Below are 11,574 nucleotides of genomic sequence, written 5' to 3'. Positions count from 1 at the left end.
AAGGTGTTGAAATGGACGCCCAATGATCGCCCAAAACTTTTAATTAAAATTACATGGTGAAGAATAATATTTTCTTGATTTGGTTTTCTAACTTCATAAAATTTCTTCCTCTACAAGCCCTTATGGCATCGGATAATATTTTTGGGATGCCAGTATGTGAGCTCACGAGCCTTTGTATGATTTGAAATTGAAATCTTAATAAGTTAGTAAGGTTAGATTGGCTATTTTACAATGTTCTGGTACGCAACAGATTTGAATTCCATCCTTTATTATCTGTAGTTTTATACAATTAGAGTCAGACTAGCCTGACTAACTGAAGTACAATTTCAAATCTTACTAAGGGTCATGAACTCACATCTACGCATCTAGAAAATGATCTGGTGCCATAGGCATGTAGAGGAAGAAATTCTAAGAGAGTTTAAAGACAAAAAAAATTGGAAAGTAATTTTCACCTTTGAATTGGTATTCTATGTTTTGGTATAATGCCCATTTCCAACACCTTATATCAAGCTAAAAAAATATTTTTTTGAATCTAAGTTTTCCATGAAACCTACATGGTTGTTGAGTTTGATTGCCAATATGATAATCCATGTGGTCTCAATGACTTTAGCAAAAACAATTTCCTTTCTTTTTGATGTGGTCTCTCTTTAAGTAGGGTGTACATTCGGGTAAACCTAAACCAGACCAAATCGAATTTTTGAGTTCAGTCTGGACTGGGCCGAAACCTAATCCAACCCAAAATATGTCGGTCCAGGTTCTAATTCCAAATGTTAAAATGGAATCCAGACCAAACCGATTCTTTTGGGTTCAGGTTCGAGTATGGTTTGAGTAAACTCATTTTTTTTATATATATATTTGTTTAACTTTATAAAAAGTGATTTTAGGAGGAGTTGAAACAAATCAATGACCTAATGAAGACAAACCACCGTTACTTACCATCAAGCCAAGATGCTTTTTGTGTTAAATTTTTTAACTATTAGTATGTTATAATAAATTTGATTTACAAACATATTTCAAAAAAATTCAAAATTTTACCATTATCCCCCTCAACGGCCAACTCGAAACCCAACCCAAAGCCCGATTTTTAAAACAAAAATGGTAAAAAAATTCAAAAAAAATATTGAAAATTTTGTACCCCCCTCACCAATGGATTTATTACCATTTTTAAATCCTTGGGAGGGGGTGAGAGTAAATATGAATGTTTTATTTTTATAAATACCCCAAAATGAATTTCATTTCTCACTACTCCAAATTCTCTCAATCTTTTTAATTTTTTTTCATAATTTTATACTAAATTCTCTAAGATCTTTATTAAATTGAAGTTTATTCTCAATTAATTTGATCATCAAGTGATCAATATTCTCCTACATGGCAAAATCAAGATCAAATCATCATCAAAGTGATCAATACCAAGTCTTCATCTAGTGATCAAGAAGTTCTTCTATATGGCAAGATCAATCGATCAAATTTACACATGGCACGGTCAATCAATTAAAATCAAATTTTCAACATAAAGTGTACTGATTTTACTTTTTTTTCTTAATATTATTAGATTAAGCTTCTTCTCCTTTTTTTTTCTCTACTTCTAAGTGAAGTCTAATCAACATCTATTAATTTAATTTTAGTGTTAATAGATTCTCAAAATATTAATATCTATGATTTTTAAAATCTTAATGATTCTCAAAATTTTCGTTTTAATTCATTTACTTACAAGAGGAGTAGTAATGATCTAGAACCCTCTAATCCTATTCCTAATCTCCTTAAAAAATGAAAAGATTTTGATATGTGGAATGGCAATATTTTACCTTAATAGATATTGTAAATCCAGACGGAAGTAAAACGAAAAAGATTAAATGTAATTATTGTGGAAAAATTCTAACTTATTCTAGTACATCTACTAGAACGAGCACAATGAATAAACACAAAAAAAAATGTGTGTCTAAGAAGAAAACAACCTGATATTAATCAAAATCTACTTAGTTAATCAACCACCGACAACATAAGCACGTGGTCATAAGTTGTCGAAAAGGCCCAACGGGAAACTATTAATTTTTTTTTATTATAGAAGAAATGCCATTTCTTGTAGTTGAAAAAATACAATCTAAATAATTTATTCAAAAATCATACTTTTCTAATTTTGAAAGTCTTTCTAAAAATACATTAAAAAGAGATGTAATGAAAACGTTTAAAAATAAAAAAATAGAAATTGTAAATTTATTACAAAATATACCTAGTAAAATATGCTTAACTTCTGATTTATGGACTTCAATTCAAGGTATATCATATTCGTGTCTTACGACATATTTTATAGATGAAAATTAGAATTTACAGAAAAGAATTATATACTTTTCTTTATTAAATGCAAAACATACAAGTTTAGTAATTTTTGAAGCTTTGCAAAATATTATATTAGATTATGAAATTAGTAATAAAATATTTACAATTACATTAGATAATATTAATAGTAATAATAATGTCATAACTTACCTTAAAGATATATTATTTGATGTACCAATTTTAAAAGAATTATTACATATTCATTATGTGGTACATATTTTAAATTTAATTGTACAAGATGATATTCAATGTATAAATAATGTTTTTGAAAATATTAGAGAAATATAAGTACTATAAAAGTATCACATATTAAACAAAATTGATTTGATGAATATTGTGCATTATTTGATTTACCACCAACTAAATTATCATTAGATGTACATCGATGGAATTTCACGTATTACATGCTACAACACATGATTCGTTATAAAAATTCAATATAAAGATTTTTAGAAGACACGTGTATTGAAACACAATTAAAAGAAAGTGATTGGAAAAATGCATCTAATATTTATAATTATTTTCAAAGTTTTTCCGAAATTACAAAAGTTTTTTAAGACAAAAATATGTTATATCTGTTAAATTTTATGTGTAATTAACTCAAATTAAAGAATTTGAATATGAAAAATAATAATAATGTTACACAAATGAATAATAAATTTAATTAATATTAGAAAATTATTTCACATAACTTAGCATTTACTTTAATTATGGACCTTAGATTTAAAACTAAAGTTTAAAAACTTATTTTTAATTTAAGTGGTGATCTCAATACTGAAATTGTACTGCAATAAGATTTGTGAAAATAAGTATGACTTATAATACTACTAGTATACTTCAAAATGTAGCATCATCATCTTCTGGTGCAAAAAAAAAATTTCTTACTTTTTAGAGCATTCTCATAAGTTCATCTCATTCAAATAATGTATCTTTCTTCATCAATCGACTAAAAAGATGACAACGTCTAGCTAAATTTGAGATAAATCTCTGAATGAAATTAAGTTTGTGAAAGCGCCCTCGATCTGCGGGGCAAGCGGATCCGCTTTTGACCCTTGAGGTTTGGGAGTTGCCACCTAGTTATTACGGTCTAAGAACCGATCAATGACTTTAAATAGATAAAGGACTAATCTAGAACAGAAAAAACTGAATTCGAGGATCATGTTACAGGGTTGGAAGGTGTTAGGCACCAACCCCTACCGGCCAAAATCGGTCTCTACTAATTTCTCAAATAAGTTACATCACTAAAAAACCTAGATAATAATAAAATCAAAAAAATAAGAAGTTATACCTTTCCGATAGCAAAGACTTTGTTCCCTCAGATCCGTGCTTCTTGCTTCGTTCTGTTTTCGGATTTGATTTTCGATCTCCGAGGTAAGGTATATTTTTTTTCTTGAATCTGAATTCTTCGAGTTTGTTATGGATTTTGGGGTGTTTTTGAAGGGCTTTTAGGTATTTTTTAGGTTAAAATCGAAGAAGGGATGTTAAGTAAGGAGTTGGGACTCCAAAATTAGGGTTTATGGGAGGCTAGGGGGGCCTCTAGACCTATTTCTCTTAGGGTTTATGATTTCATACGAAAATAGGGTGTGAAGACCTCAATTTATAGATTTTTTTAAGGGTTGATTTGGATAGAGTTAGTGTTTAATTAGAGTTCTTTTAGTTAGAGTTGTGTTTTAGTTAGAATTGTTTTAGGTAGAGTTGTGTTTTAATTAGAATTGTTTTAGGTAGAATTGTGTTTTAATTAGAACTTTATTAGATAGACTTATTATTTAATTATAACTTTATTATGATTTTGACTTTCGGTCTTATTTGATTGACTTTTAATATTTTGACTTTAGTCTTAATTGATTGACTTTTAATATCTTGATTTTTAGTCTTGCTTAATTGACTTTAATTTTGACCTTAGTCTTACTCGATTGACTTTAAATAACTTGACTTTAGTCTTGCTTGATTGACTTTAATTTTTTTGGAGAATCCCCCTCTATTATATCTTTAATTCTTTGGACCCCCAAATGGAGGGGTTCTTAAAGAAATATCTCACGAACCCTCAATAATTTTTCATAAGAGTCCGATTGATCGATTTTTTTAATTCAAAATTTTAAATTAATTTCATTAATGTTTCACTTTAATTATTTAATGTTTTATTTATTAATTTTGAAAATTTTGATTATGAAAATTGTGAAATTATCGTTTTGCCCCCAGAAAGGACTTTTCACGTTTTAAGTCGGTTTTTAATGTTCTAGGATGTTTTAGAATTAATTTTTCGTAAGGAATTCAATGGAAATATTAGTTTGTGTCATTTATGGAATTTTTTGTGTGAAATGGTTGTGAACTTTATGAGGGGCATTTTCGTAATTTTGTCAAATTCTGTGAAAATTGGCGAAAAGATTTATTTGATTTCGATTTGTTATTTTATGTGTTTGAATGGATTTTCCTAATCGTAACGTAGGCTCTAGGGCTGTTTTAAGATTAGGGGTATTTTAGTAATTTGATAATTTTTTTAGTGATTTTTATCGTAAAACTTCTTTTTGTCTGAAAGGTAATGATTTCTATGTTTCTAAAGTCGTATTTTCCTAGCGTAGCGTGGTTTCTACAGTTTTATTAGTTCGAGATACCTCATCTGGATTTCTGAAATATATCCGATAGCAAAATAAAGCAATGGAATACACATCCATCATTGGGAATCATTGTGATCGGGTTGACGAGTTGATTAATCTGGCAGATGCAAAAATGGGGTGTCTACAAATGCCCCTCTTTGGCAGAGGGTTGAAGCAAACTAGATAGCAAATCTATTTTGGTAGATAGTGCGATATCCGAATGCCAAAGCTAGTGACAGTTTATTTTGCAACCTGATTTAGCAATTCGTCGGGATGTTCAGATCCTTGAGGTAAAGCTCTCCTCGAATTAAAAAAATGCCAGGTCCTTGAGCGCGAGCTCTCATTGGCAGTGTCAGATCCTTGAATTTTAAAGAATTTTCCCTGACTAAAAGAACAAATGTGCAAGTGTGTGCACTGTGTGAAATTGAGTAAAATCTTAGTAAAACAAAACTGGAGAAAATTTGAATGGGATTTGAGACAAATCTGAACAAAAGTTAAGAAAAAGTTGAATGTTATACTCTACCTACCCTGGGTGAAAGAGTAATGAGCTTATTTTTCTAGGAGTCCTACTCTACCTGCCCAGGGTGAAAGAGTAATGAACTAATTTTTTGGGAAGTTCTACTCTACCTACTCGGAGTGAAAGAATAATGAACTAATTTTTTTTTTTGGAAGTCCTACTTTACCTGCCCAGGGTGAAAGAGTAATAAACTAATTTTTTTTTATGAAGTTCTACTCTACCTATTCGGAGTGGAAGAGTAATGAACTAAGCTTTTCGGGAGTCCTACTCTACCTGCCCAGGGTAAAAGAGTAATGAACTAATTTTTTTTGGGAAGTTTTACTCTACCTACTCGGAGTGAAAGAGTAATGAACTAAGCTTTTTGGGAGTCCTACTCTACCTGCCCAGGGTGAAAGAGTAATGAACTAATTTTTTTGGGAAATTCTACTCTACCTATTCCGAGTGAAAGAGTAATGAACTAATTATTTTGGGAAGTTCTACTCTACCTACTCGGAGTGAAAGAGTAATGAACTAATTGTTTTAGGAGTCCTACTCTACCTGCCCAGGGTGAAAGAGTAATGAACTAATTATTTTGGGAAGTTCTACTCTACCTACTCGGAGCGAAAGAGTAATGAACTAATTGTTTTGGGAGTCCTACTCTACCTACTCGGAGTGAAAGAGTAATGAACTAATTGTTTTGGGAGTCTTACTCTACCTGCCCAGGGTGAATGAGTAATGAACTAATTATTTTGGGAAGTTCTACTCTACTTACTCGGAGTGAAAGAGTAATGAATTAATTATTTTGGGAAGTTCTACTCTACCTACTCGGAGTGAAAGAGTAATGAACTAATTGTTTTGGGAGTCCTACTCTACCTGCCCAGGGTGAAAGAGTAATGAACTAATTATTTTGGGAAGTTCTACTCTACCTACTCGGAGTGAAAGAGTAATGAACTAATTTTTGGGGGAACGAACAGGAGATTAACCTTGCATTTGAATTTTTTTTTTTTAATAAAAAATTGGATTTTATGAAGGTCTGGTAAACATTTTAACTCTCTTTGAATCTTAGGAGTTTTCAAAATTGCTATCAAGAGGGTAACCATTAATTCAAAGTTAACCTTATCCTTTGGGGTTGGAATTGACCAGGTTTCAGAACCAAAATGCCCCTAGTTTGATAGGGAACATTGCACTGGGGATAATTGAACATAATCTAAAAACGAATGCCTTTAGTGTAAGGGGGGAAACTGTACTCTTTAAAAAAAGGAAGTGCCCTTGTTATGAAAATTTGAAATCCTTGATTACCGCAAGCGCAATAAAGGTTTAACTTTTAATCTTGACTTTTTATATTGAAGATTTTGAGTCAGGTTCAAAGATATTGGAACAAAATATTTCTTTTTGAAATTCATCATAGAATTTGTTCTTTCTCCCCGTCGGTTCGCCTAGGGACATAAAACTTTTCAGATCAATCATAGACGAGATACTTGTATCCACTGAGTCTATATTTGGTTCAAATTGGGTATTGAAACTTAATCATTCGGACTTTTGATGTTTCGGCTCGGATCGTCTTTTTAGTTTCTCAACTCAACGAAGATTTTCTTTTATTGGTTGCTCTGAGTGTTGCCTAGATTGCATTTTCAGGTTTTCAATCTAGCAAGCATGCTCTAGCTTTTGCCTAGATTGCCTTTTTAGGTTTTCGATCTAGCGAGCTTACAATTTTTTCTCTTTTCTTTGCTCTGATTGTTGCCAAGGTCGTCCTTTCAGATTTTTAACCTTGCGAGCTTGCCTTAATTTTTACCTAAGCCGCCCTTATTGGGTTTTCAACTTAGCAGACTTTTTTCTTCTTCTTCCCTTCTGAACTTCTGGAGTTGCTATCTGATCATGCTTTGCTATCTTCCTTGACTTCTCGCACGGTACTTAGGAGGACTTTCATGGGTAAGCTTAGGACTGGGTATAAAAAGAAAAGGATTTTGAGGCTCAAAAACCCGAATGTCCCTTATGTGGCATTTCTTTTATTTTACTTTGAATTTTCTTCCCCATTTTGAAGATATTTCTTCTTCTTTTTTTGAATTTTTTCCTTTTAGATTTTTTCTTTGTCGAGGAATCTATTTTTTTATTTTGATGTGGTCGGGCCTGAAGTAACTTCTCAGGTTGCCTACGTACCCCAAATTTTTGGGATCAGACCAAAACGTAGTTCGGATTTTCCCTCCCCTAGGTTAGGTGATCGGGCTGAGAAAAAAAAAGGCATCATTTTTTTATTTTTTTTTGAAAAGACTGCAAAGGGCCAAGTAAAGAGATAATGAACTGGGTAACAGGAAAATTGATTCGGCCAAAGATGGCCTCCTTAAATGTAGTGTCGTTTGATCCGGTCAAGGTTGGTTGACTCTAGTAATTCGATTCCATCATGATCTTGAAGTCTAACAGTTTTTCCAGATAATATTTTCTTAATGATTGAATCTCTCCAATTGAGTTCAAACTTTCTATGATCGAGGAAAAGTACTCAAAATTTTTTGGGTAGTCTGATGCTTAGATCCTTGACTTATAAGTGATGAACTTTTAACTTTCTTGTCAAACATGCGAGTAACTCCTCTTCATTGACAGACCCAATCTGTTTCTAACAATAACTTCCATCAAGACCCTGAGATACAGGATTTTCTCTTTTAATCGGTAAGATTGCTTCCATACCATACTAGAGTGACTCTAGTAGAAGACTGTATTGAAGTGTAATATGTCCATAATGCGAATGGTAACTTCTCTGGCCAATCCCGGTGTGATGTATGATTGACATATTTTCACGATGATTGTCTTGAGATTTTTACTGGCTGCTTCAACTATTCCATCGATTTTAAAATTCCAGCACTGATACATTTTATAATCCCTTCTTTGACTATGTCAGTCTATTTTGGTTTGTATATGTGGTGTTCTCACAGGATAGGTATATATTTCATGTTGAACAACACTCCAAATTTAACCGACATATCCTCATAGGACCATGTAAGCATGCCTTTTGAATTTTCTGAATAAATTCATCATCTCTTTGTGCTCCTCTGGGGATAAGTTAGTTCCAATATGAATTTCTTGGGAATTATTTTTGTTCCGAGGTCAATGACCTTTAATTCCTCGAGCAAGACATTTATCTTCTTATTCAGGAGGGGGTTTCTTATTAGAGGAATTTCTCTTTGAAGCCAGTTATTAGTTAACTCGTTAATGCGCTCAAGGTATTCAAAAATTTTCTTTATTCAATTAAATTTAGATAGAGCTATTGACACCATTGCAGACTCGACAAACTAACTTGACTAGAACAAAATAAGAAATAAAAAGACAGACTTAATTATTGAATTGATGGAAAGAACTGGACTAAAGACTTATAAACAACTAAATACAATTACCCACAACGGGCTTGATTACAAACTGAGGACTCGAGGAACTATTTTCAAGCGATTGGACTGAGTCTTCTTCTTTAGATTCTTTACATTCTTCAGACTTACTTCTTCTCTCTTGGCCAAGACTGCATTTGGTGGTGAAAACCTCATTAGGGACCGTGACTATGGTAAGAGGGGGGCTAGGAGATTTATGATTGACTGATCGGATGAGAAAGATTGGGTCAAACGAGAGTTGAGTATTGGATACCATGTTCAAAATCTGAGGAGGTTGGTAAATGGGTAGAGGGTTGGTAGTAACATTTGGCTACTCAGAGGCAGGGACAGTAACCTTTTTGGCATCAATGAGGTCTTGAACTGTATGACGAAGAGCGACGCAACAATCAGTAAGATGACCAAAATTTTGGTGGAACTCACAAAATAGGTTGAGATTGTGAGAAGTGGGGAGTGGATTTGGTAAATGTCGAGGTTGGAGAGGTGCAATGAGCCCTTTACTTAATAGTTTTTGAAAGACAATGCTCAAAGGCATACCAAGATTGGTGAATTTTCTACGTGGTCGAGGTTGATTAGGGTTAACTTGGTTACTAGGCAAGATAGTAGATTGTACGGGTGTAGTAGACGTATGGGCTACATAGGCGTGACCAGCGCTAGACTTGGAATTGGTAAAAGGCTTTTTAAACTTGTTGTTCGAAGGATTGGAAAGGATTCTGGAAGCGAAAGCATCTTCCAATTGACTACCAGCTTGCAATAGAGACTCGAATGTAGGAAGGTATTGGGAGACTAGATGTCGGGCATACCCTTACGAGAGGTTTTTTAAGATAATAGCCACTTGTTCTTTCTCTGAAGATCTATCCCACATTTGTGCAGCCTTGGCCCTCCAACGACCGATGAAGTCAGTAAATGTTTCCCCATTCTTCTGTTTAGTTGACTCTAAGTCCCTTCTTGAAGTTTCAATTTCGGTACTGTATTTGTACTGATGCCAGAAAGCCTTTGACATATTCTCACATGTACCTACTGTAGCTGGATCTTAAGACATCAGCCATCGTAAAGCTGATCTTGACAGAGTTCGTTGAAACAATAATGTCATATGTTCGTCGCTAAGCCCCATAGTGCGCATGTTAGTAACATACACTTTAAGATGCGTTTTTGCACAACCTACCCCACTAAATTTGTCCATTTCAGGCATCACAAACTTCTCTGGCAGATGAATTATAGGGATACGGTTCAGGGCTTCAATGCCCGCTGCAATTTCATCGATACCCTTGATACTCTTCATAGCTGACTCCAGTTGAGACATTCTGTTGGCTAACACTGGATTCTCATCAGCAAACTCTTCGTCTCCATCGAGTTCGAAGACTTTATGGGCAAGTCTCGTTGTATTTTCTTCTACCCTTTTTCCTTTAGGATCATCAATGGGATTGCCAGTTGATTCTGAAATCTGTTCTAAGACTTCCACTTTGTCCTTTATACTGTTGATATCATTGGCAAAGACTGCCAAAATCTTACAGATTTCTGTGAGCTCAGATTCTGAAGTCATTTTTGCCTGTTGACTTGGTACCAACGTTCGTTTTAACCGACTGAACTTACGACTCCAACTAGGAGGTGGACGCTTGAGTTTGGGTGCAATGATAACCCTGAAAACCCCATCAAAGGTGGATTACTAGTTATGGATCATAGAGTAGACTTTTAATAAATAGAGGTTTCTCTTGATAGCATGAGTTAAGTTAACCCCTAGATTCAAAATCTCTAATCAATGAAATATTTCGATCAAGAAATATTACATGAATATGATTTATTGATCTTGTTAAGTATGAAATATTCAGTCCATTGAATTAAACTGGCTGATGCAAGGTGATTGGGACTATGTACCCATTTGAGTTTGGACCGGTTTGACCCAATGGATCTGAAATTCCACTTGCACCACTTCATCTAACATTTAGGCCAATTAGTTCAACCGGTTCATCTGTTGATCCATAAGATCCATTTACCAATGGGGCTAATTGGTTTAACTTGATATTGACCAGTATGTCTCATCAATTAAGTTTATTGGGTTGGATCGATATTGCGGGTTTAATCGGTGCAGTGTGGACCGATCCACCCACTTACTTTTTGGTTGGATTAAATAGAGCAACCCGGGAACACCCACGATAAGTTCGAGTCGTGACCTACAGGGAAGGTTTCTAGACTCTAGACTTACTAAGTGCAATGCATTTTTATCTGGCCACTCTTGCCCAAGCACACCCATATACCTCTCGATACGTGGTGACTTGGTTTGATATACCGTATAGGTGATAATCTAAAACCTCAACTCACTTCTCTAAAGTTAAAAACAACCAGTTTGATCTCCAGTTGAGAGGTGGCACACGATGCTAAGCAAGGGTCCACTTAAATACCTCTCGTCTAGGATAGACGTAGTCTATCCCCCTCGAACAATAGGGTACAGCGGGGCAAGATCTTGTTTAGGCACCGATTTTGACCAAGAAGTGCAATTGATATACTTAGATTATCTTTTATACCTACGGGTACGAGTCAAGAGTTGTAGCTTTCATAAATGGTTTGGCATCCCACGAGGGGACTGACCACGTACTAGTACTACGTTGGCAATTGGGACATGTGACTGTGTGGCTTACAATAGGTCAAAGGCTCAGGTCGCTCCAGCCTGGGTGCATCAATATATCTCTCAGAATCACCTGATCAGATGGTATTGATGCCTCAGTTTGATATACCCTAAGGTACGTGACTGGAGTTGTGATTTTCATGAATGACTTCACAT

Source organism: Akebia trifoliata, chromosome 11, assembly GCF_017979445.1.
Source record: "Akebia trifoliata isolate Shusen 1 chromosome 11, ASM1797944v1, whole genome shotgun sequence".
Lineage (NCBI taxonomy): Eukaryota > Viridiplantae > Streptophyta > Magnoliopsida > Ranunculales > Lardizabalaceae > Akebia > Akebia trifoliata.
This window is presented reverse-complemented; position numbering follows the sequence as displayed.